Source organism: Pan troglodytes, chromosome 21 (genome assembly GCF_028858775.2).
Source record: "Pan troglodytes isolate AG18354 chromosome 21, NHGRI_mPanTro3-v2.0_pri, whole genome shotgun sequence".
NCBI lineage: Eukaryota > Metazoa > Chordata > Mammalia > Primates > Hominidae > Pan > Pan troglodytes.
The window spans coordinates 70,476,547-70,502,687 of NC_072419.2; the positions used below are offsets into that span (position 1 = coordinate 70,476,547).

General features: G+C 54.9%; 2 long non-coding RNA genes across 2 annotated transcripts in view; one reads left to right on the top strand and one right to left on the bottom strand.

Annotated features, from left to right (window-relative positions):
- Positions 1 to 25,564, top strand: part of LOC107970085 (uncharacterized) — a 38,120-nt gene extending 12,556 nt beyond the window's left edge. Inside the window, exons 2-3 of the long non-coding RNA XR_001712362.3 lie at positions 19,018 to 19,231; positions 23,639 to 25,564. This is a non-coding gene — a long non-coding RNA (uncharacterized LOC107970085). The remainder of the gene's footprint in view (positions 1 to 19,017; positions 19,232 to 23,638) is intronic.
- On the bottom strand, positions 6,253 to 11,158 carry LOC107970084 (uncharacterized). The gene is made up of 3 exons (XR_001712361.3): positions 11,013 to 11,158; positions 8,437 to 8,514; positions 6,253 to 7,755 (listed from the first exon to the last, which is right to left on the bottom strand). It is a non-coding gene; the product is annotated as an uncharacterized LOC107970084 (long non-coding RNA).
- Positions 25,565 to 26,141: the final 577 nt, after the last annotated feature.

Below are 26,141 nucleotides of genomic sequence, written 5' to 3' on the forward strand. Positions count from 1 at the left end.
TTGACACGCTAGGGGTGGACACGCCCAGTGTGGATGCCCTGCAGTGCTACCCTGGGAAGCAGATGATCTGGGCCATCTGGTGGCCACACTGGTACTGTGCTGCTCTGTGTTTAGCTGGGCGTGTGCTCTGGGCTGGGCATGAGACAAAATGAGGATAGCTGCTGGGCTGTGGATAGTTGTTCACAGGGGTGCAGGCTGTTGTAGGTGGGCCAGGAGGGGCTGGGCAGCCCATGAGGGTGAGGCTGAGACTCCACACTGAGTCCAGGTTTAGGGGACCTGGTGGGGGTCACAGCCTCCCCTGTCCCAGACTTCTCCTGGCCTCTCTCATGTCCTATGAGACCCCCTCACTGTCCACTCTCGTGTCCTGTAGAGACCCCCTCACTGTCCACTCTCGTGTCCTGTAGAGACCCCCTCACTCTCCACCCTCATGGCCTGTAGAGACCCCCTCACTGTCCACCCTCATGGCCTGTAGAGACCCCCTCACTGTCCACTCTCATGGCCTATAGAGACCCCCTCACTCTCCACCCTCATGGCCTGTAGAGACCCCCTCACTGTCCACTCTCATGGCCTATAGAGACCCCCTCACTGTCCACCCTCATGGCCTGTAGAGACCCCCTCACTGTCCACCCTCATGGCCTGTAGAGACCCCCTCACTCTCCACCCTCATGTCCTGTAGAGACCCCCTCACTGTCCACCCTCATGGCCTGTAGAGACCCCCTCACTCTCCACCCTCAGGACCTGTAGAGACCCCCTCACTGTCCAACCTCATGGCCTGTAGAGACCCCCTCACTCTCCACCCTCATGTCCTGTAGAGACCCCCTCACTGTCCACCCTCATGTCCTATAGAGACCCCCTCACTGTCCACTCTCATGTCCTGTAGAGACCCCCTCACTCTCCACCCTCATGGCCTGTAGAGACCCCCTCACTGTCCACTCTCATGGCCTATAGAGACCCCCTCACTCTCCACCCTCATGGCCTGTAGAGACCCCCTCACTGTCCACCCTCAGGACCCTCTGCATTTGCTCCTTGGGTTCCCGGAACTTGAGCTTGGGTCTCGGTCCACAGCAGCTTTGGGAAGGGCCCTCGGCTGCTTTTTGCTTCAGCAGCTGAGGAGCAGTTAACTTTCAGACCCGGCCCTCCCCCAAGGCAGCTCAGGGAGGGGCTGGACACTCGGTTATTTATGTATTTACTTATTTTTAAATCAAAGCACAGGAAACATGACCATGTGGGGGTGGCCCAGTGGACCCTCACAGTGAGTCCTGGGCCACACAGAACATGGCCCTGGAGCACCCCTATGAGGTTTCAACAGGGTGTTGGGGGACCTTGGTGCTTCCTAAAGTTTCGGGATGAGTCCCCGGGGTCTCCAGACTGCGTCTGCCTCCTCGTGCACCAGAGGGTGGCAGTAACTGTTCATGTTTGCCCCATCCAGGGGTTTTTACCAGGGCTACTTCATCCTTTCTGGGGAGTGGGGAGAGCACCTGAGGGAGTCGGCCTGGAACAGGAGGTTGCAGCCCATTGCCTGAGTCTTAAAGTGTGCCCTTCCCCATAGCACTTCAGGATCACTCTGGGACCATCCTAGGATTAGGAATTTTAAAATGTTTAAAAAAAATTATTTTCCTTTTTTTGGGGGAAATTGGTTATACATCCAGATGATTCAAAAAGCAAAAGTTTAAAAATAAATAATAGTTTAAAAAATGCGCAAAACAAAAAAACTGCATACAGTGAAAAGGAAGCATTTCTTTTTAAAAAAATTTTTATTATTATTATACTTTAAGTTCTAGGGTACATGTGCACAACGTGCAGGTTTGTTACATATGTATACATGTGCCGTGTTGGTGTGCTGCACCCATTAACTCATCATTTAGCATTAGGTGTATCTCCTAATGCTATCCCTCCCCTCTCCCCGCACCCCACAAAAGTCCCCGGTGTGTGATGTTCCCCTTGAAAAGGAAGCGTTTCTGCTTCTCCTCTTTCCAGTCCTTGACAGTGATTCCGTGCATCACAAACACACACGCTCCCTCAGTTACACGAATCACAAACACATGCTCCCTCAGTTTTGTGCTTCACAAACACACACACTCCCTCAGTTTCGTGCATCCCAAACACAATTCCTCAGTTTTGTGCATCACAAACACACACGCTCCCTCAGTTACACGAATCACAAACACACGCTCCCTCAGTTATGGACATCACAAACACACACGCTCCCTCAGTTTTGTGCGTCACAAACGCACACGCTCCCTCAGTTATGGACATCACAAACACACACGCTCCCTCAGTTTTGTGCATCACAAACGCACACGCTCCCTCAGTTTTGTGCGTCACACACACACACACATTCCCTCAGTTTTGTGCGCCACAAACACGCGCGCTCCCTCAGTTATGTGCGTCACAAACACAGACGCTCCCTCAGTTTTGTGCTTCACAAACACACACGCTCCCTCAGTTATGTGCGTCACAAACACACACGCTCCCTCAGTTATGTGCGTCACAAACACACACGCTCCCTCAGTTTTGTGCATCACAAACACACACGCTCCCTCAGTTTTGTGCTTCACAAACACACACGCTCCCTCAGTTATGGACATCACAAACACACACGCTCCCTCAGTTTTGTGCATCACAAACACACACGCTCCCTCAGTTATGGACATCACAAACACACACGCTCCCTCAGTTATGGACATCACAAACACACACGCTCCCTCAGTTTTGTGCGCCACAAACACGCGCGCTCCCTCACAAACGCGCGCTCCCTCAGTTATGGACATCACAAACACAGACGCTCCCTCAGTTTTGTGCATCACAAACACACACACTCCCTCAGTTTTGTGCATCACAAACACGCTCGCTCAGTTTTGTGTGTCACAAACACACACGCTCCTTCAGTTTTGTGCTTCACAAACACACATGCTCCCTCAGTTTTGTGCATCACAAACACACACATTCCCTCAGTTTTGTGCGCCACAAACGCGCGCTCCCTCAGTTTTGTGCATCACAAACGCACACGCTCCCTCAGTTTTGTGCATCACAAACACATTCCCTCAGTTTTGTGCGCCACAAACAAGCGCGCTCCCTCAGTTTTGTGCGTCACAAACAGACGCTCCCTCAGTTTTGTGCGTCACAAACACAGACGCTCCCTCAGTTTTGTGTGTCACAAACACACACGCTCCCTCAGTTATGGACATCACAAACACACACGCTCCCTCAGTTTTGTGCATCACAAACGCACACGCTTCCTCAGTTTTGTGCGTCACAAACACACACGCTACCTCAGTTTTGTGCGTTACAAACACACACGCTCCCTCAGTTTCGTGCATCCCAAACACGATTCCTGTTTTGTGCATCACAAACACACACGCTCTCTCAGTTATGTGCGTCACAAACACGCACACTCCCTCAGTTTTGTGCATCACAAACACGCTCCCTCAGTTTTGTGCATCACAAACACACACATTCCCTCAGTTTTGTGCGCCACAAACACGCGCGCTCCCTCAGTTTTGTGCGTCACAAACACGCGTGCTCCCTCAGTTTTGCGCATCACAAACACACACACTCCCTCAGTTTTGTGCTTCACAAACACACACACTCCCTCAGTTTTGTGCTTCACAAACACACACACTCCCTCAGTTTTGTGCTTCACAAACATGCTTCCTCAGTTTTGTGTGTCACAAACACACACGCTCCCTCAGTTGTCAGGGGACTTTGCACTGTGCCTTTGCATGAAACACCATGGCTTGAAGAGGTCCCGCATCGTTAGGGCCCCCTTGCCCATGGTGTGGCGGCCCCTGACCGATTTAGCCGTTATTGAGGGACATCGAGGTTGCTTGGTGCGGCGGCCCCTGACCGATTTAGCCGTTATTGAGGGACATCGAGGTTGCTTGGTGCGGCGGCCCCTGACCGATTTAGCCGTTATTGAGGGACAGCCAGGTTGCTTGGTGCGGCGGCCCCTGACCGATTTAGCCGTTATTGAGGGACAGCCAGGTTGCTTGGTGCGGCGGCCCCTGACCGATTTAGCCGTTATTGAGGGACAGCCAGGTTGCTTTCAACGTTTTCTTTTTCACAGACAGTGGTGCCAAAGGCGTCCTTGGACATGAGTCGTCTCCCAGTGGGTGAGCACATCTTAGGGCAGATTTCTGAAGGAAGATGTGCCAGGCAGAGGGGGTCTGAAGTTTTAACTTTGAAGGGCTTATTGTCACACTGCCCTCCACAGAGCTTGTACTACGGAGGTGGTGGCAGTGTCTTGCTGCCCATGCCTTCCTAATGTGTGTGTTGTGAAGTCTCTCGTTCTTTCTTTTTAAAAATTTATTATCTTTAATTTTTTAAAATGTAGAGACAGGGCCTCACTATGTTGCTCAGGCTGGTCTCGAACTCTTGGACTCTAATTTTTGTATTTTTAGTAGAGACAAGGTTTTGCCATATTGGCCAGGGTGGTCTCGAACTCCTGACCTCAAGTGATCCACCTGGCTCAGCCTCCCAGAATACTGGGATTACAGGCCCTTGACCCATTTTTCTTATTGTGTTGTTGGATTTTGTCTTATTGATTTGTATGGGCGTTTACATATTAAGGAACTTACACCTACATACTTGCAGATATTTTTTTCATTTTTTTCTTAAAAAATTTTCTTTTGAGAGACAGAGGTCTCACTGTGTTGCCCAGGCTGGTCTCAAACTCCTGAGCTCAAGGGATCCTCCCATCTCAGCCTCTCAAGCAGCTGGGTCCACAGGTGTTTGGCACCACCTCCCCTGGTTTGTTATTTGACTTTTGTCTTTGCTTAAGGAGTTTTGCCTTAGAGAATTTTCTTTTTATTACATGAGGTAATTAATCTTTTTCATAATATCCCCCGTCCCCCATGCTTTCTTCTAGTACTATTTAAATTAAAAACTTTTAAATCTTTTTAAATCTATCCAGGCTTTATTTTGGTATAAGAGCCAAGGTCGTGATTGATTGGTGTCAGTTAGCATCCATGGAGGAGACAGATGTCACCCTCAACTTGGGAAATTTGAGGAGAGATGAATAAAGGGACTAAGATGTGGTTGGCATGTAGAGAAACCACTAAGGCTAATGCTGGGTGGGACCCCTCAGGCCTCGGAGGACACAGGGAGGCTGCAAGGGAGGTGGTCCTGCAGGAGCAGAGACCTGGGTGTGGGGAGACTCGAGTGCAGGACCCTACAGGGAGGGCTGGGGAAACAAACACCCACTCCCAGTTGGCTCCCTGCAGGCCAATCGCACCCAGCAGCCCGGAGTCAGGGCTCCCTCCAGGCCAGTCCCACCCAGCAGCCCGGAGTCAGGCAGCCGCAGGTGGCCCTGCAGGTCACAGAGGTGGAAAGTGGGGTGGGCCAGATGCTGGACAGGTGCAGCACAGGACGCTGGGATGAGCTCTGCCAGATGTGGCTCCATTACTGAACCAACAACAACCGACTTGGGGGATGGGCACTTCCAGAAGCTCCCCAGGGCACCTGGACTCAGCCCCCAGGGGTGCAGTGTGCGGTTGGGTGCTGGAGGCCTCAGGTCTGGGCCTGGTGGAGGCCAAAGGGTAGGGCCAGTGTGGAATGAGCTGACCACAAGCTGTTCTAGACAAGGCTGTAATCTGCCTTTGTGACCCCAGGGCTGTCCATGGGGAGCTCTATGGACCTCTCAATGTCAGCGTTTTGGGGTAAGGGTGGGGTCAGGTGATGCTGGGATAGATGGGGCAGGGTCTGTGGGGGTGGGGAGGGCCGGGGAGGCTGTTGTCATTCATTCATCCAGTGCACACGGGTGAAGCCCTGCTCTAGCCACGCCCTGGAACAAGGCCATGAGGAATCAGACACTAGCGGTTACTTTTAACAAGCACCTACTGTATGCAGGTTCCTTGTGTTGACCTTCACGAGCTCATTTACTACTCACAACAACCCTGCCGTCTAAGTGAGGAGACCGAGTTTCAGAAAGGTTAAGTAACCTGCCTGTGGTCACACCGAGCTGGGATTCGAACGCGGGACTGGCTGACTCCAGGCCTCAAGCTGTGTTCTGCTAAGCTGTGCTGCTGCCTCTGGGAAGTCTCACAGAGATGAAGGCCGCCTGTCTCCACTTTTGGGGAATTCACCCTCCATTGGGTGGGCAGAGGCCTCATTATCTCATAAGGACAGCGGAGAGATTCGTGCTGAGCCACATGCGCCGTCCTGCACTCACCAATTCTTGCAGCATGGGAACTGAGCACGTATGTTGAGCTCCTGCCAAAAAGTTATGATGCTTCTTTTTTTTTTTTTCTTTTTGAGACGCATTCTTGCTCTGTTGCCCAGGCTGGAGTGCAGTGGTGCAGTCTCGGCTTACTGCAAACTCTGCCTCCCGGGTTCACGCCATTATCCTGCCTCAGCCTCCCGAGTAGCTGGGACTACAGGCACCTGCCATCACACCTGGCTAATTTTTTTTTGTATTTTTAGGAGAGACAGTGTTTCACCGTGTTAGCCAGGATGGTTTTGATCTCCTGACCTCGTGATCAGCCCGCCTCAGCCTCCCAAAATGCTGGGATTACAGGCATGAGCCACTGCGCCCAGCCAAGTTATGATGCTTCTTGACATAAAATCTTTAAGCATTAAAACAATATTAAATCATAAAATCAGTATAAGAAAGTCTAAAACATTGCAGATTTTCCTGAGGTCAACTTAGACACTTAAAAAAAAAAGCCAAATTCTTAAAACAATTGTTTTTGGTGTCCTGCTTTGATGGTTCCCTAAACACTTGCTCTGACTGTTAGAAATTCTGTACCTGGGTAGCTGGGGCCCCCGTGGAGAGGGAGCAGCTCGCCCAGTGAGAGAGGCTTGGCCATTGTCCTGCAGGGACTCTGCTGTTGGGGGAGTGGGCAGGGCATGTGCAGTGTGGGGTGTGGCGTTCAGAGGGAGTGGCCTCCACAGCCCTGTGGCCGGGGTAGGGAGCCCAGGGGGGCCATCCATGTTTCTCTTGAGGTACCTGGCAGAAGGCGGGTGGGGGGGTGCAGGGGGTGGTCCTTGACAGCAGAGCAGAGAGAGATGGTGGTCAGAGGCCCAGGCGGGCTCCGATTAGGCCCAGGCCAGGGTCCGGGATCCATAGGAACCCCTCGACCACCAACAGGGCCTTGAGCACCCTGGCCAGGGCGGAGGTAGTCCAGGACAGAGGACAGTTCTGCCAGTGGTGAGTGGAATTTGGGTTAGGGGTAGGGTTAGGGTTAAGTTCAGGCGCTTGGGAACAGACAGTGACCAGGAAGCCTCCGGCAGCAGTGGGCCCCAGGGCTGACCTGCTGCTCGTCCTGCCCTGTGCTCCACCATCCTGGTTTGCCCAGGTGAAGGGGTTTCCAGGACTCTCCGTTTTAAAACCGGCACAATCTGGGCCAACTGGGACACACTGGTCACCTTGCTAATCTGTCCCTGTTCCTGAGGGGGAAAGCGGATAGGCAGTTGTCCCCCAGGGCCCAGGGAAAGAAGCCAAGGCAAGGTGCAGACAGATTTCCCTGCCCCAGACAAAGGGAGCTGTGGACAGAGGCCTTTGCTGGGAGGTGCTGGGTCCTTTCCTCCAGGCAGCGCTGGGATTTGGGCCCCGAGACCTCGTGTTTCTCTGACCCAGGGAAGAAGCCTCTGTCCACTCTGGGCCTTGCTCTTCTTTTGTTTTCCTTGGTGGAGGGAGGGAGAGGAGGTCGCCAGCACTGTTTGCCCGAGTGAGGCTCATTTCTCCTTTGTCTGCACAAGGCTGGACTGCCTTGCATTTTCATGGTAAGTTTGTTTCTTCAAGCCGTTGTTAAAATCCTGGAAGCAGAGAAAATGCATTTGCTCCATCACCTTCCCTGAGGTGACAAGTCCTATAAAACCTGTTAAAGCCTTTAATGAAATCCCTGCTCAGAGCTGCTCTGTGAATGAATGTGGAATCAGAATTTAAATTAAAATGTTGCTCTTGTTGTCTGGAGGCTTTGCCTGGGAAGAAATGAAAGGGGCAGCTCACCTTTCTGCCACCGTTCTCAGGCCGGGTGGGCGCCATGACTAGCCACCCTCTGACCCAGGGCTGGGGGCCCACCTGTGACTCACAGGCTGGGCCAAGATGCTAGCTGGATTTCAAGGCAGTGGCTCTCCCCACACCTGAGACTGTCCCTGCTGCAGGCCCCACAGAAAATCCCACTGAGGGGGAAGGTGGGTGTGCCTGTGGGCCAGGTAGCCACTTGGGACTGGAGGTTTTATATACTCAGAAGCAGAGTCAGTCCCTGAGCTCACGGGCTGATAGCAGGGGTGTGGGCAGACAGCCCCCCTGGAAGAGGAAAGAAGAAAGTGAGAGCGACTAAGGGGCTCTGGGGTGTGTGAATGGGTTGGTGCAAGGTGGAAAGGAGGCAGGGAATGTCTTCCCAAATGAAGGGAGCAGGTGGGAGGCCAAGGCAACGGGCATGAGGCCTGGAGGCCTCGTGGCTTGGCTGGGGGCAGTACCAGCCCCACTCCTACCTGTTCAGCCTCCCCGCTGCAGCTCTTCCCTCTTTCCTTCACGGAGTCCTGCCCTTTGGACTTAACACACTCAGGAGTCTGTTGTTAAAAAACAAACCAAAGGCTCTCTTAGCCTCGACCCCATCACAGCCAAGTTCTGGAGAGCTCTCTGCTCCATCTCCTCTTGTCTCCCCCTCCTCCTCCCTCTCCACTTCTGCGTGTCCTGGAGAGACAGAGACCCCCAGGCACCCTTGGCTGGTGGGAGAGACAGCACAAACATGAACGGCTCACGGGCCGCACATAGTTGCCTTCACTGCGGGGCGAGACACAGCTGTGTGGAACCGGCCCAGGCCCTGAGAGGTGCTTTCCTCTCCTCTGTTTTCCAAGTTGGCAACGCTACCCTATTTCTTCTATGATGAAAAGGAACTCTAAAAGCATTCAAAACATTTAAAAAGTGTGTGTAAGAAGTGTTTTCATCCCTGCATAGATTACCTCCAGTGAAAAATCAGCTATGTCCCCCCCCCCGCCACTTAAAGTGCTGTGAAGCTGCTGCAGGGGGGGCCCCGGGTCCCAGGAGGAGGCCAGGGGACCCTCGGGGAGGGCAGGGAAGGTGCTGCAGGTGGAGAGACTGCGGGACACGTGGCTCTGGGAGCAGGTGCAAAGGGTTATAGCTGAAGGAAGGAGAGGAGCCATAGCTGATTATTCATTGACAGTAATGCTACACAGGGATTAAAATCAGTCAACTTGAATAAACCTTAAGAATAAGGCTGAGGCGGGGCGCGGTGGCTCACGCCTGTAATCCCAGCACTTTGGGAGGCGGAGGCGGGCCGATCACAAGGTCAGGAGATCGAGACCATCCTGGCTAACACGGCGAAACCCCCGTCTCTACTAAAAATGCAAAAAAATTAGCTGGGCGTGATGGCGGGTGTCTGTAGTCCCAGCTACTGGCGAGGCTGAGGCAGGAGAATGGCATGAACCCGGGAGGCGGAGCTTGCCGTGAGCCGAGATCGTGCCACTGCACTCCAGCCTGGGTGACAGTGAGACTTCGTCTCAAAAAAAAAAAAAAAAAAAAAAAAAAAGAATAAGGCTGAAGCTGGTAGGGCGCAGGGTGCGTGCCTAGATTTAGTCCCAGCTACTTGGGAGGCTGAGGCGGGAGGATTGCTTGAGTCTGGGAGGTCGAGGCTGCAGTGAGCTATGACTGTGTCACTGCACTCCAGCCTGGGTGACAGAGCGAGACTCCATCTCTTTAAAAAAAGTTGAGCTATAAAAGCAAGTTGTAAAGGGTTTTGTTCTGTATGATCACATCAATGTAAACTGAAAAAAAATGGTATGTGTTGTTATTGGATGTGTATGTAGATACAAAAACTGTGAAAACATGCAGGGAGATGATACAAACCAATTTCAGAGATGCCCCCGCTGGGGAGGAGGGCACAGGACAAGCATTCTTCATTGTCTGTCTGACAGTGTGTTTTGAATGCGTGTTTGAATATTTTCATGCTTAAAAAGTAAACAACAAAAGATGATGGGAGATAGGATGAGGAGGCTGCGTGCTGAAAAGGGTCCATTTCTAGGTGGCGAAGAGAGTGAGTTGGGGCAGTGGGTTGGGCAGAGGGAGGGCTTTGAGGATTCCAGGAAGAATTCTGTAGGAAAAGGAGCCAGGCAGAAGGGTGGGAGAGCCACAGGGGCTGGAAGCGGGGTGGTACTTCCAGGAACCTGAAGCCCAGGTGAGGACAGGTGCTTGTGCCATGCCACCGTGGGGGTGAGAACTTGGGCAGAAGAGGCCGTGTGTGCCGAGGGAGGGGTCGGGAGAGGGATGAAGATCTGAATTGAATGGATACTGAGAGGAAGCTTAGTCATGCATCGCCAAAGACAGCTCATGGAGTAAATAGAGCACTAAAGGCTGGCTCACTCGCGGAGAGCTGTTTCCTGTGGCTCAACAAGTTTATAATAAACACAGTTAAACTTTTATTTATGGCACAGCTGCTAATTGCACCATAAACACTTTTCATCAGGCAATTGCTGTTTACTCATTTGCCAATCAGCTCATTATCCAGCTACCTCTCCTTGTTCCTGCCTTCCCACTTCCCAAATCCTACTGCTTCTAGGGCGTCCCTCTGCAACTGTACCCCCACCCAACTGCCTGGCCTGACTCCTGGCAGGTAGGCCCCCTCTCCAGTCCGCCCAGGCTTTGGTAGGTGTGCCTGCCCAGGCTAGGCTCTGTTCTGCTGCTGACCATGGCCAGCCCCGACTGTCCAGCATCCTAGTGTTTGAGGCCCTGAACAATGCCCCTGCTGGGCTCTGCTGACCACTCTTTTCTCTGGCTCCCAAACCTCACGGCCCCTGGGGATCCTCACCTCCCTCTTTTCCTGCGTTTATCCCAGCCCCACTCAGCATGCCCAGAGGTCTCCCCACCCATCTCTCTCCTAGACCAGGGGTGACATAAAACTTAAGCCAGTGTTCCTGAGGGCCCTTCCTTTCCTTAAGAGGGAGCGTGTTCCGGATACTCAACTCCTGCCGCTTGTTTGCTGGGTTCAGTGTGGCCCCTCGCTCACCATTACCTCACAGAGCACTGAGACAGGGCTTACACTTACTCATACCTTGGTTCATTGGTTCACCCGACCATGGCCACCTCCACACAGGTCATGGTGTGAGTCGCCTCCCCCCATGTTCCCTCTGCAGAGCTGGCTCCAGGATGAGCCTGAGCTGGGAGAGCCTCTGGATGGAAGGAAGTTCCACCCTGTATCCAGTTACTGTGACACCTGCCCCCCTATGAGCTAACAGGCCCCCAGGTGGGTGGGGACCAGAGTCTTAGGGTGTGTGCTCTGTGTGCTCTGCAGCACCCACTTTGCAGACATCAGCGTTAGCGGACATGTGTGTGAGTGAGAATGCTCATGTGAGTGCATGCATGTTTAGGTGAGTGGGCATGTACATCTACGTGTGAATGGTGTCTGCATGTACACACATGCACAAAAGTATGTATGTGTAAACGTGTGCATATGTGAATGACATGTATATGCTCATGCAGATACGCTAATGTGTATGTACATGTGTGCATGTGTGTATGTGTAAGTGGTATATGCATGTGTGTACATGTAGGTTTTTGTGAATATACAAGTGTATATGCGCACATAAGCAGTGTGTATGTGTGCATGTGTGTGCACATGTGAGGGGTGTGGGTATATATATGCATGTATATGCATGTGGGCAGTGTGTTCACATGTGTATATGTGCATGTGTGTGCACATGTGAGGGGTGTGTGTATATATGTGCATGTACTCACGTGTGTATATGCATGTGGGCAGTGTGTTCACATGTGCATATGTGCATGTGTGTGCACACGTGAGGGGTACATGTACATATGTGCACATGCATGTGTGCACACACCTATGCACATTGTGTGTACATGCAAATTGTGTGTACATGTGTATATTTCAGCATGTGCATATGTGTAAAAGTTGTGTACATGTAAGTAATGCATGTGTGTGTGCATGTGTTCAAGTGATTTGTGTGTGCATATGCTACACATGTGTGCTTTCATGAACATATGTGTGTGAGTGGTGAGTGTAAGTGCTTGTGCACAGAGGCCTCAGACTGAGTCTGATGGGGGTCCCTACTAGCTCTGGAGAGAATGTGGTAGCAGGGCTGAGGCCCTTGTCTTCAGCTGAATGAGTCTGCCTGGCGTGCACTCAGTGCTCTCCCGCTCTCCTGCTTCTCTTCTGAGGTCAGTCACAGACCTGGACATCCGGCTTGTGGGGGGTATTGAGTTGCAGTGGCTGTGTGTGCTTTTGTATGTGAACACATGTGCTCATGTGTTGCATGTGTGTGGTGTGCACTGTGTCTGGATGTGATCATAGGCAGCATTTTGGAGTATTTTTGGGTGTCGGGGTACTCACTGGGGGCATTGAAGGTGCAGTGGCAAAGCAGGTGTCCAGGAGTCTGAGCTCAGACTTGACTTTCTGCCTGGGTCAGCCTAGATTTTCTACATGGAAGTGAGGTGAAAGGGAGAGGAATATTTGGGGGCCCTTCTCTGTCCCTTAGGTCCCTAGGAGCCCAGGGATGGTGAGAGGGCCCAGCCCTTGGTTTTTGATCTATTTGAGAGGAACCGAGTAATCTTCTGGGGTCTGCTCTTGGCTTCTTCAGTACAGCGAAATTAGCTGAGCAGTTCCTCTGGGCAGAGCCTCTGCTAACATTCCTTTGAAGCCTCCCTCCATGCTGGGAATCCAGCAATGTCCAGTGATAAGCTTGGGAGGAGGACACACTTGCAGTGGAAGAGACACCATGCCTGTCCCACCAGCCCCTTCACTTTTGGGGTCAAGCATTATTAGAGCCCTGCTAATGGATTGTGTGTGTCGTGACAGATGTCAGCTGGGAGGAAAAGACACTGGGCCCCTCCTGCACAGGGGCCTTATTTCTAGAGAAAGGGAAGACTGAGGTGCAACGTGGGCCTATGGTTAGGGAGACTGCATTCTGAACACCGTGGGAAGAATGCTAGAAGCTCTCAGCCTCTGCCTTCCTCTGCCATGCTCGAGCTGGTCAGTCATGGTCCCCGAGGCCCTACAGCAGCCTGCAGGGATCAGGGCAGCAAAGGTGCTGCAAAACCAGCAAGACCAACAGGACTGTACAAGACCAGTGTTCCACGGCGACACCTTGTGGTTGCAATGGCAGCAGCACTGCCTGTGGAAGGACAAGGCTCTCCTGCAGCTCCTCCCTACCACGCTTTGGGAGCGGGACTGGCCCTCCTTTGGACTAAGCCTCCAGCATTTTTGGACAATTGGCATGCATGTTGGAGGAGAGTACTTGAGAAGGAAATAATGGGCTTGGTGCTAATAGAGGGTTTGGAGGCTCACACACTAAATGGGGAAGGATTCATTCATACCCATTCCTTCTTCCGAAATGTTTCCTTCCATGTCCTGCCCAGGCCTGCTTTTTGGGTCTCCTGGCTGGTGGGGGAACAGATGTGGCGTAATCACGTTGAGATGCAGCAGGTGCACCAAGCACTGTGTGCACTGCTGTTACCCCCAGGACCCCCAGTGTCAGCACTGGTGGGGCTGGTGTTTGTGGAGTGTGTCAGTGGACTGGGAGGCCCGTGGATTCCATGTGTGTAAGAGAGACTGACAGCCCTTCCTGTCTCAGAGCAGTCCCTCCTGGGTCCCATCCTGGGTCCCATCTTGGGGTTGGACATGCCCTTGTTTGAGCTTGGCCCCTTCTTGCTGGGCCACCAGCCCTGACCCTAAATCTGAGAGGGGGCTTGGCTGGGCCTGGGGTCAGGGGACAAACAGCCACCCTGGCTGAGGCCCTGGGCAGCTGAGGAACTTCAGCCAGCTTTGGGCAGCTCTTGGGTTGGGAGATGGGCTGCTGTTTTCTCGGACAACGCCCTCCCCAGCCCCTCAAGACTCTGTTTTCAGTCAGTTCAATTAGTACAACTTTAAAGCAATTAGGGAGAATTAGTGGCCAGGCTGCTGCAGGCAGATGCTGAATACACTCATGCCCCCTCCCCCAACCTCCCTCACCGAACCTGACAGCTGCTGCGGGGAGTGCCTTTCTCTGCTGGCTCTGTCCTTTCTCCCAGAGATCCAGCCCCCGTCTCTCCTTCTCTCAAGGGTCTGAGGAGGGGAGGGTGGGCAGTCTAGGGGACAGACCCAGAGACAGGGGCCCTGGGACTGGGAGGGTGGGGCAGGCCCGGGGAAATGAGCCAACTTCCCCCCAGGACCCCAGGCCTGGGCCTGCTCTAAGGAGAGAAGGGATGGGTGCTGGTTGGAGGCTCAGCCCCTGAGTGAGGGTGAGGGTACTCAGCGCGGATTGGGAGGACTGACCAGGATTGTGGCCCAGCCTCTGGCCCTGTGGCCTCCAGGAGCCCCCAGCTCTGGTGAGGGCACCCTTTGGTGGGGCTGGGGGCTGTTCTTCAGTGGGAGGCCTCTGAGAGGCTGGGCCTCTCCCACTAGGTGTGGGGTGGCAGCGAGGCCCTGCTTCTGAGCCAGTGCTGGAGCCACACCACCTTCTCTGCCTGGTAGTGAAGGAGGTGGCCCCGTGGGTGCTGCAGACCCTGGGCCCTCCCTGGTGCCCCTTGGGCTGCTCTGTGGGGAGAGCTCCAGGTGCTTGCTTGCGTGGATGGGGCACCAGGGCAGGTGCAGGGCTGACTTCGCAGATGGAGCCCTTTGTGCGGGGACCCTGTCTTCCGGCCTTGCCCCTCCCTACTCCCCCAGCTTCTCAAAGAAGGTCTGTTTTCTGAGCCTCCTCCGTGATGCCCCCACCAGCCGCAGCCTCCCTCAGATGTGTGGGGGGTGTCCGCAGTCCTAACCAACGTCTTTTCTGCATGTGTCCACATGTATCTGGCACTTTCTCTGTGCAGGCCCTGGGCTCAGCACTGGGTAAGGCAGATCCATGCAGCCCCTCACCTTGGCCGAACACTGAACAGATGATGACATGTACTTGTGCAATTCCAGCTTCAACAAGGGGCACCAGAACAGCTCGGAGAAGGGCTGTGACCCGGTCTGAAAGCTTCCCAGAGACTGGCTTAGCGGGATGACCCTGGGGAAGGAGATAGTGGGTGGAGCAGAGAGGCTGATTAGAGGCTGAGTCTTTATACGGAAGTGATGGTGCCCTAGAGGCACAGGAGGGAGTGAGTGCTGCCAGTGGGGCAAGGAGGGGCGGCTCCACCTGTGACCCTAACCCTAACCACGTAGGGAACCTTCAGTGGGCCCATGATGGTGGCCCAAGCACACGAAGGTGTCTGTGCTCTGTGCCTTCGCTGAGCAGTGCAAGTCTGGGCCCAGGGGCTTCCCCTGAGGAGGGGAAGCCAAGGGTGTCCACGAAAAGAGTCAAACTCTGTAAAGTATTTGAAGAGATTTATCCTGAACCAAATACGAGTGACCATGGCCCATGACTTGGCCTCAGGAGGTCCTGGTGACATGTGCCCAAGGTGGTCGGGACACAGCCTGGTTTTATACATTTGAAGGGTGACATGAGACATCAATCAATATGTACAAGATGTACATTGGTTTGGTCTGGAAAGGCAGGACAACTCAAAGTGTGGGCTTCCAGGCCATAGGTAGATAAGACACAAACAGCTGCATTCTTTTGGGTCTTTGATCAGTGTTTCACTGAACACACAATTTACATGTGAGAGGGGGTAGAGAAATAGTCACTTATGCCTTAGGCTGACTCAGTGAATCTGCATTTTTACATAAGCAGTAGGGCAGAGGAAGCCATCGGATGTGCATTTGTCTCAGGTGGGCAGTGGGATGACTTTGATGAGTTCTGCCTGTCCATTGTCCCGCACCTGTGAAGGGAAGCTATCCATTTACGTTGCCAGGGTGAAATTCAGCAGAACAGTTTTAGGGCAAAGATCTTGAAGCCCAAGAAGAGTTTCTCTGTGGCGAAATTGTGAGGGAGGATGCAGACTTCCACACAGTCCTTGTCACTATCTTATTCGGGAATAAAATGGGAGGCAGGTTGGCCTGACGTGCTTTGGCTTAGTGATTTTGGGGTCCTGAGATTTATTTTCCTTTCCCAAGTACTTATTACAAAGTAGCAGGCTTCAAACTTGGAGATCTCACAACCCCAAGTAACATTCTGTTAGAGACCATGGGACCACCCACACCGTTGCTGTGGACTACAAGCTCGTGTCACTGGCAGCTCAAAGTAGAAAGTATCAGACACCCCCCACCTCGGGGGACCTCTGTTTCAGATCTCAGGTGACTCTTCACCTTGAAGACATTCAGCTTAATCAAAACCTCTTTTCTGACCCTTTGTGCCAGCCTTCCTGGAGGGGGCTCCCCAAAGAAGGGGCTACTTCTTGTCCCCTACCTCCCCACATCCGCTAAGGGCTTCTACACAAACACAGGATGAAATGAGAGGAAGGTGGCCGCCGGAATGGTGCTTAATGGCCAGGATGTTCTCTCCCTGATGTGTGCTGTTCCCATTACAGGTATTCACTTCTTGATGAAGCAATTTCCTATATAATGGCCCCACATGGCAGGCTAAATGTAGAAAACCACCAAATAGAGGCAGAAATATAAAGACACTTTGGATCGTCATTTGCAGAAGGCAAAATAGCTGCAGGCAGCTTGTGGTTGAGACACTCAGTAATGGTACTGGCCAGGCACGGAAAGCATCCACAGACACAGCTCACGGGTGCAGCGTGGAGAATTCCAACCAGCCAAGGGGCCCAGGCAGGCCTCCGAGGAAGGACGCTTGACCTGAGACTTCCCCCTTATCATGGTCAAAGTGAGGGTGTCCCTGCTGGAGCCCCTGCAAAGGCCCAAGGGAGCCGGGACCTTGGAGTCTGGGGATTGCATACAGCCCACTTTGAGGAAGCCTTCTTGGTTGAGGAGGGGGTTGTAGGGCAGCATCATGGACCCTGGGTTGAGAAGGAGGTGGAGACCAGCGGGGTGAGGGGCTCCACCTTGACTCAACTCCCTAGATGGCAGCTGACGGGGGCTGGTCTAGAGGGCTCTCTCCTAGGTGAGGGGCTAGACCTGAAGCTCTTGTGCTTCCTCAGCCCTAGTCCCCTTCATGGGGACAGGAATGGTGTGTGATGGTGCATTCATAGATGTGCATGCACACATACAGGCATGTACATTTGTACACAGACATGCACACAGAAATGTGCATGCATAGGCCCACACAGCAGACAGGCACATGCACACAGGTGTGTACACAGAGATGCACACACACATACACACAGATGTGTACACAGAGAGGCGCACACACATGCACACACAGATGTGTACACAGAGGCACGCGCACATGCACACACAGATGTGTACACAGAGAGGCACATGCACATACACACACAGATGTGTACACAGAGAGGCACGCGCACATGCACACAGATGTGTACACAGGCACGCGCACACATACACACAGATGTGTACACAGAGAGGCACGCGCACACATACACACAGATGTGTACACAGAGAGGCACGCACACGCACACACAGATGTGTACACAGAGAGGTACGCACACGTACACACAGATGTGTACACAGAGAGGCACGCACACATGCACACACAGATGTGTACACAGAGAGGCACGCGCACATGCACACACAGATGTGTACACAGAGGCATGCACACACACACAGATGTGTACACAGAGGCACGCACACATGCACACAGATGTGTACACAGAGGCATGCGCACATGCACACACGTGTACACAGAGGCACGCGCACATGCACACAGATGTGTACACAGAGATGCACACATGCACACAGAAATGGGCATGCACATGCACACAGATGTACACACATGGATGTTCACACACATACACATGCACGCAAACACAGCCCCTCTGCAGCTCTGCTGTCTGCCTCAGGTGGGGGCCATGCTGGGTGAAACTGTCATTTCTCCCTGTCTATAAGCTCCTGCCTTGAGGCTATGAAGACAAGAGGACATGAACTGCTCTCTGGAGGCAGAAGACCTGGGTTCAAATCTTGGCTCTTCTCTGGGCCTCAGGTTTCTGGTCTGTAGACTAGGATATTGGAGTTTTACTCACGTTACTGGAGGGATGAGGGCCCTAAATCAGGAGCTGGGAACTGGTGCATGGTAAGTTGTGGGAGTGGAGGACTGTGGAGAAGGACAGGCCTTCCCTAGGTGAGGTGCTACTGCTGTGGAAAGTGGTCTAGTTTCCTCTCTGCCCCTATGGGCACCCAGTGGAAGAAGCTGGTGGTCAGTGATGGGCGGACTAGTCCTGAGGTCCTAAGACTGGAGTGTCTGGATGATCAGTGTGACCTCTCAGAGAAGAGGTGCACACCTAGGGGTCTGGCTAAGGGAAGGGGAGGGTGTCAGTACAGGAACTGCAGGGACTAGGCCAGGCTGGGTACACAGAGGCAAGGACAGGGTCGTGAGGCTGGTGCTTGATGAGAAAAGCTCAGTCTAGACATCTGGGCCTAGGCCCCAAGAAGAGTGGGGATCAGGCCTTCATGGGTGGTGTTGGAGAGCCCTGAACAGGATGTGACTTGGTCTTCCCTGTGGAGAACTCAGGAGACTAGCTGGACCATTCAGGTATTTAAGGAGCAATATCAGTGTGCCAGGAACTCTCGGGGAGCTTATATCCCAGTGGAAGAGACAGCTCACCTCTTTGAGCTTTCTGGCAAAGTCAAGGGTGCTAAGTGCTGTGTCAGGGCCATCCAAAGGTCCTGAGATGAGTGGGACTTGGAGGAGGTCAGTCAGGACCAGCCTCGTTGTGGGTGTTGAAACACAGGAGTATCTGTGTGGAGGAGGCCTGGGGGGCTCCTGGCAGGGAGCGGGGCGCAGAGGAGCATGAGGTCCTCAAGGTTCTCAGTGGTGGCATCAGGAGTGCCCAGGTCAACTTGTCCTGGGCAGAGGATGGGTTCAGAAGAGAACGTCGGCTGTGTATCCTTTGTATCTTCCAGAGGTACACAGCCCTCCCCAGCTGCCCTCCAACCTCAGGACAAAGTGTGGGTGTGCGTTTGGCTCCTGCGTTCCCCTGTCTCCTTTGTCCACAGGATGCTCTTGGCTGCCAGGAGTTTCCCACTCCTCATCTTTCCAGGCCCGGGTCAGAGGCACTGAAGTCAGAAACAGAGGTGGCAGTTTCAACCTAAAAGCACAAATTACAGACAAGTCTCCCTCCTGCAGGTTTCCATTTGCATCTGGCTTTTGTGTGGCACTAGAAGAGATCAGCTTTTTGCAAGCATGGGGCTGATGAACGCATTTGCACAAAGGGAGACGGCGGAGTAGCAGGAGTTTGCAAGCTGCTTCATTAACTTGGAGCCAGTGGAATGTCTGGGATCGTCTGTGATTTGGAAACCGGTGGCAGAATGTTCCCGCGTTTCTGGTCCTCATCAGTCAGGTAGGTTGAGGGGAGCCCAAGACGAGCTTGTGGCTGCAGCGAGGGTGCAGGATGGGTACACGTCTCGGTGGTCCAGCTGGGTCTCAGCTACCTTGAATCTGACCCACAGGCTTTGTGTGGTCTCAGGGCTTGTGTGTGTGTGTTTGGTCCATTGTGTACCTGGTGTGCACACATTGCCTGTCACGTGGGTCTCTGTTGGAAGCTCTTGCCCGTCGGTTCTTCATGTGGTGCCGTCGGACATCTACTGGTCTTTGAGCCTCCAAGTCTGTGTTGGCTGCTGCAGGTCGGGGCCTGGGACTTTGTGTACCAGTGACGTGGCCCCACTGAGGCCCCGTTCCTGACTCAGCCATGCTGTCATGGCCCTCAGAAAAGATCTATCATTTCTTTGAGCCTGTAAAACAAGTGAATTCAGTCTTCCTGTGAGGCGCGGTGATGATTCACTGGAATCATCCCAGTGTGTAAGGGTACTTCCTCCTGCCGGGACTGCCAGGCGGGATGGCTTCCTGCAGACTCAGAGGGTCCAAGGCAGGGTTTCCAAGCAGAGTTTGCAGCTGGATGAGAGGAGGGGTCAGCGCACCTGCTTCATACAGAGACTGATGTGCCTGGGCCCAGGCAGGCCCGTGCTCCAAGCACCCTGTTCCTCAGGTGGGACAGCCTCATCTTCTTTTTCCTTTTTTTTTTTGAGATCGAGTTTCACTCTGTTGCCCGGGCTTGAGTGCAGTGGTGTGATCTCGGCTCACTGCAGCCTCTGCCTCCCGGGTTCAAGCAATTCTCCTGCCTCAGCCTCCCGAGTAGCTGGGACTACAGACGCACAATGCCATGTCCTAGTTTTTATGTTATTAGTAGATACAGGGTTTCACCATGTTTGCCAGGATGGTCTTGAACTCCTGACCTTGTGATCCGCCCGCCTTGGCCTCCCAAAGTGCTGCGATTACAGGCGTGAGCCACCATACCCAGCCCAACAGCCCCTTCTTTAGAGCCGGTGCCTCGGGCTCCCAGGCTCGGGGTGGGGCTCACACCCCTCCTCTCATGATCTTGCTTATCCCTTGGGGTGGGGGGGGACCTGTGTCCTCCCAACCCTAAGCACACAGCTGTCACCCCAGGTCACCTCCTCTGCCTTTCTCCCAGCACCCTGCATGCTCTGGCCTGGGCAGCCCCCTCCCCCTGTGCCCTTGGTGGCATTTGCATACAGGTGCCCTTGCAGCTGAAGTGTTGGGGCAGGGCCAGCAAACCCACGCCCGAGAGGGCCAGTGGCTCTTGGCACAGGTGGTGGGACAATAGCCACTCAGAACACGGCTGCGCTCCCCTGCCGCCTCCTTGGGGCTCACACCTTGCTCGGTTTAGTCGCTGTCTGAGCCTTAGTTCCTGGTCATAACTGGGCTGTGCGGGGCTTGGGGCCTCATATGAGGAGGAACTGATGGCCTGTGTGTGCTGGCAGAGGAGGCGGTGTCATCCCGGCGGGTCTCTGCAGATCCACTGCACAAACACTGCATGCGTGTATGTGCAGTGTGTGTGTTTATGTAGTGTGTGTGTCTGTATATATGTGTGTGATGTGTATATGGTGTGTATGTGTGTTTGTGTTGTGTGTATGTGTGTGGTGTGTTTGAGGTGTGTATGTATTTGTGTGTCTGTGTGTGTGTGGTATGTATATGGTGTGTATGTCTGTGTGTGGTGTGTGTGTGTGTCTGTGGGTCTGTGGGGTCTGTTTGATGTATGTGGTGTGTGTATGTGTGTGTCTGTGTGTGTGTGTGGTGTGTATATGGTGTGTATGTCTGTGTGTGGTGTGTGTGTCTGTGGGTCTGTGGGGTCTGAGGTATGTGGTGTGTGTGTTTGTGTGTGTCTATGTGTGTGTGTGGTGTCTATATGGTGTGTATGTCTGTGTGTGTTGTGTGTGTGCCTGCATGTGTGGGGTGTGTGTGTGGGGTCCGTTGTGTGTATGTGGTATGTGTGTATGTGTGTGTGGTGTGTATATGGTGTGTATGTCTGTATGTCTGTGTGTCTGTGCATTTGTGGGGTGTGTGTAGGGTCTGTTGTGTGTGGTGGATGGAAGGGCCTCCCGGGGCTCTTGGATTTGGAGGGCCCACGCTGCTCTGGCCTGGGAAGGTGGGGTTATCTGGAGGGTATATTAGGCTGGGGTCCCGGGGAAGGTTCTGGGGCTCTAGGCAGAGCTCCTGGCCGGGTGCAGGCACATGGGCTCGTTGGGCAGTCCCAGGCCTTCCAGGCTCCATGGCCCGTGTTCCCTGTTGTTCTGGTGGGTGTGCCCTTTAGGCACCTGCCCAGGGTCCCCTGTGCCATCCCAGCTGCCCCAACACTGTGTGCCCCGGCTCTGCTCCTGGACCCCACGCCGCGTGCCCCGGCTCTGCTCCTGGACCCCACGCCGTGTGCCCCTGCTCTGCTCCTGGACCTCCGCATGCCTCCTGCTCACTTCAGGGCAGAAACCTCCTGTCCTGGCTCTGCCTCCCTTTGAAGCCTAGCAGGGGACCCCTCTGGCCCTGGGTCTGTCCCTCCTGAACTCTCATTTGAGGAAGGCACCAGTGAGGCCCTTCTTTGGCTCAGATCCAGCCTTTGGTGCCAGACGGTCCAGGGCGTCAGTCCCAGCTTTGTCTGGGAGCTGCGGGCCCTCGACCCTTCTGAGCCCACCTACAAGTTGGGAACAACATTGTGGACCCTCAGGGGACTAAAGGATGAAGCTGCCCCGTGCCCGGCAACAATGGGAGCATCCTCGTTCCTCCTCCTCAGGGGCTGGACCCATAGCTTGAGTGGCAGTGGAGACATCCAGCCTGGCTTCCTCAGTGGGGTTTGGCCATGGAGGTGCTCAGGGTGTGCTTGTTGGAATGATGGGGGATCTCGCTCTGGGATCTGTCTCCTAGACCCTGTCCAGGGCTCCAGCTGCCCCTTCCCTCTCTGGGCTCCCAGCTGGGATGGGAGGGCCTTGGGCACAGGCTGTAGAGCCCCTGTGGTCGGCTCCCACCCCTCCCTAGAGTGCTGCATGTGAGGATGGGGACTGCCTCACTCAGGAAGCCATCCTGTCATCCCAGAGTGTGGTGTTGGCCTCGAACTGGCTCTTGATCTCCAATGTGGGGCATGGCTGGAACCATCCCAGGGTCAGTGTGTCTCAGGCTCCAGCTTGGGCATCTTGGGACAGAGACTGGAGGGGTGTTTCTCCCAACATGGCCAGGCCAGCGTGGCTGTCATCCTTGGACATCAGTCAGCAGCTGGCCAGTGCCTACCCGTTCCACCAAGCTCCATTCTTGGGAATGCAGGGCCCGGACATTCAGTCCAGAGACTTTCCCTCCCGGGGCTCTGCTGGGGGTGCCCCTCCCCATGAGCCCATCTTGACATTTGTGAGCCCTGCTCTGTCTGCTAATGAGCGATCTTCACCAGTCCAGCCTGCCATGGCAACCGCCCGCAGCCTCGCTCTCTGTCCAGGCACCCGGTAGCTTTATCTCCGAGGCCATCTGTTCTGGGAGCACAATTCCAAAGCCATTTAAACAGAGCCTGGAGCAGGGCAAGGCGCTGGGCCCTCTGTCCTCACACGTGTGTGTGCACACACTCAGGCACACACACGCACATGCACATGCTGATGTGGTGTGACCCCTGCAGGGTGGAAGGCGATGACAGGGACAGTCAGGGTGCCCCACTGGCTGCTCCCTTTTCCTGCTGTCGCCGAGCCGGTTCCTGGGCACCCTGGTGGTTGGCCAGTCTGTGTCCTCCTCTCTTTCTCTGTGTTCCTCACCTCTCTGTCCATCTGTTTGTCTGAGCCGGCCTGGTTTCTGCCTCACCTCTCTGCCTTTGTGTCACCTCTCTCTCTCCATCCTTTGTCTCCTTTCCTGCCCCTGTCTGTGTCCGTCTCTGTGTTTAATCCCCTTGACCCTGGTCCCTGGACCCCCTCCCTGGCCATTGCCTCTGTTTCTTTGGCCTTTGTCTCCACCTCTTATCTCTCCTACTGGTTCAGCTGCTTTTTGCCTTTGGCTATCGTTCTGTGCTGGTAGGACCAGGACATCAGGGGGTTTCCACCCCTGCCTCACCCTCTTGGATGCTCCTAGAACAGTCAGGCAGGGGCCTGTCCCTCACTGTTCTCCTGGTCCACTCTGGGCGCACCTGTCTCTCCTCCCCACTTTCCTCTGCCTCAGGGTGGCCAGGTCATGAGGCGGGTGGGGGGGCGGGGGTACTTTCTCCTACTGCTCTTAGCTTCCTGGGCCCAGTGCCCAGGGTAGTGCCTTCAGCCTGAGCTTCTTACTCTCCAAGCCCTTCACTCTGAGCTCCTCCCTCTGAGCCCAGTCCCGCTGTTCATTGAATGTGCTTCCGTTTCCCGCCCTGCGGCCTTCACTCATGCTGTGCCCTCACCTAACACCCTTTCCTGGTCAGGCCTCCCTGTCAGGAGCTTCTGTCTCTCTCTCTCCACAGGGCTGGACAGATGCAGCATCCTGGGCTCAGCATGGAGCCTCCTGGCTTCCCCAAACCACGCATGGCTGAGCTTGCAGCCTTGTTCAGCTGACCCTGCCCTGCAGGCCCCTCTGAGCTCCACAGAGCGTTGACACCAGTCTGACTTCCAGGGGGATGGGAAGGAAGCCCCTCTGCAGCTGCTTCCAGTTCTTCCTGAGGCCTGGCCTAGGCTGCCCCTGCTGCAGGGAGCTGTCTCCTCCGGTGCCACAGCAGTCACGGTGACCTTGCCTTCTCCTGCCGGTGCCCCCAAGCCCTCAGCTGTCTCTCCTCCGTCTTTCCTCTGTCCCCACATCCTTTGTCTCCTGGGCTGGGCTGTTGCTGAGGCTGCTGTGAGATGCACAGATCCCCAGGACCCTTGGGCTGGCCCCCTCAGAGGCTTGAGGGCCTGGTGACCTGGGTCCCCTGAGCAGCTTCTGTCCTCCAGGTCACTCTGCTGTTTCAGCATCCGCACAGCCCAGCCAACCCCCTAGGATGCCGCCTTCCAAGGTCATGGCCCTGGGTCAGGGCAGAGCAGGCAGAGGAGCCGTATGGGCAGAGCAGAGGGGCTTCATAGGTGCCCCTGTATTGGGTGCCCTACTAAAGCAGAAACCAGTGCCAGCCTAGACAGCGATGACCAGCAGCCTGTGACCTCTGGAGCCCGAGATGTGTCCGGACATATCACGTCAGCCCAGGTGGCGCTGAGTGCTGGGAACCCAGCTATGGTGGGTGATGTCCAGACGGCTTCCCTTGGGTCAGCTGCAGCCCGGCTTCCTGTCGAGGGCAGGGAGGTACAGTGGCTACACACAGCCCTGAGGGAGGCTGAGGTATTGCCACCTTCAATAGCCAGAGCCGCATCCCACACACGGGGCTGGACTCTCCCGGCTGTGGGGTGAGGCTGGGCCGCATGGCCTATGGCAAATGCCCCTCAAACCCTAATGCATCCACGGTCAACCTGGTGAGTTCTGACTCAGCCTGGCCAGGTTCCCCTGGAGCTGGCCCCCTGAGCGCGTGTTGAGTTGGGGTGGAGGGGCTGGAGGGCCTTTCTCGAGCAGACCTTCAGAGAGGAGCGCTGGCCCTGTCTTTCCTGATTCTGAACGTGTCCAAGGCGTTTCATCACGTGATGGATTACCAGGCTGGTTGGTTCTACCGAAAGGCAGCAGCACAAGCTTTTCCTGGATTTCTCACCATTGTTCCTTTAAATAATCAGTCTTAATTAACTCCATCCGAAGAACATATTTTCCCCAAGGGTAGGGAGTCCCAGTCAGGTGGAGCAAGTTGGAACTGCAAACTGCATTTGATAGCTGTGGTGTTGGGAGGAGCCCCCTGGCTACTGCGAGGGGTGTCTCCGTGATGGGCGGGCAGATGGATCAGCACCAACCCCTGCTGGCACTTTCTGACATTTCTGTTGCCCTCATTTGATAGATCGGGAAACTGAGTCACAGAAAGGTTTGGCAATCTGCCCCAGGTCACTTCCCCTAAGCACAGACGTCCTTGTGGACGAGGAGAAGAGGCAGAACTCAGAGGGGAAAACCCTTCTTCCACACAGCATCTGCTGTGGCCACCTGCCCCCACCTGCCCCTGTCCCCACCTCTCCCTGTCCCCAACCTGCCCCACCTGTCCCCGTCCCCACCCGCTCCTGTCCCCACCTTTCCCATCTGCCCCTGTCCCCATCCTGTCCCCATCTGCCCCACCTGCCCCACCCATCCCTGTGCCCAACCTGCCCCACCTGCCCCTGTCCCCACCTGTTCCTGTCCCTACCTGCCCCACTTGTCCCTGTCCTCACCTGCCCCACCTACCCCTGCCCCCACCTGCCCCTGTCCCTGCCTATCCTTGTCCTGCCCACCTGTTCATGTCCTCACCTGTTCCTGTCCCCCACCTGCCCCTGTCCTCACCTGCCCCATCCCACCTGTCCCTGTCCCCACCTGTCTTTGTCTCCACCTGCCCCATCCCCACCTGCCCCACCTGCCCCTGTCCTCACCTGTCCCACCTGCCCCTGTCCCCACCTGCCCAACCTGTCTGTGTCCCCCACCTGCCCCTCTGGTCCCTGCCACCACCTGCCCCACCTACCCCTTTCCCCTACCTGCCCCACATGCCCCGCCTGTGTCCCCCACCTGCTCCACCTGCCCCACTTGTCTGTGTCCCCCACCTGCCCCACTTGTCTGTGTCCCCCACCTGCCCCACTTGTCTGTGTCCCCCACCTGCTCCACTGGCCCCTGCCACCACCTGCCCCACCTACCCCTTTCCCCGACCTGCCCCACCTGTCCCTGTCCCCACCTGCCCCACCTGCCCCTGTCCTCACCTGCCCAACCTGTCTGTGTCCCCCACCTGCCCCACTGGTCCCTGCCACCACCTGCCCCACCTGACCCCGCCCCTCTTCTACCTTCCTGCCCCCATCCCCTCCCCTCCCCCCACTTGCTCCACCTGTCTCACCACTGCCATATGCCCCTCCTGGCCCCACCTGTCCTACCTGTCTCCCCTGCCTCCA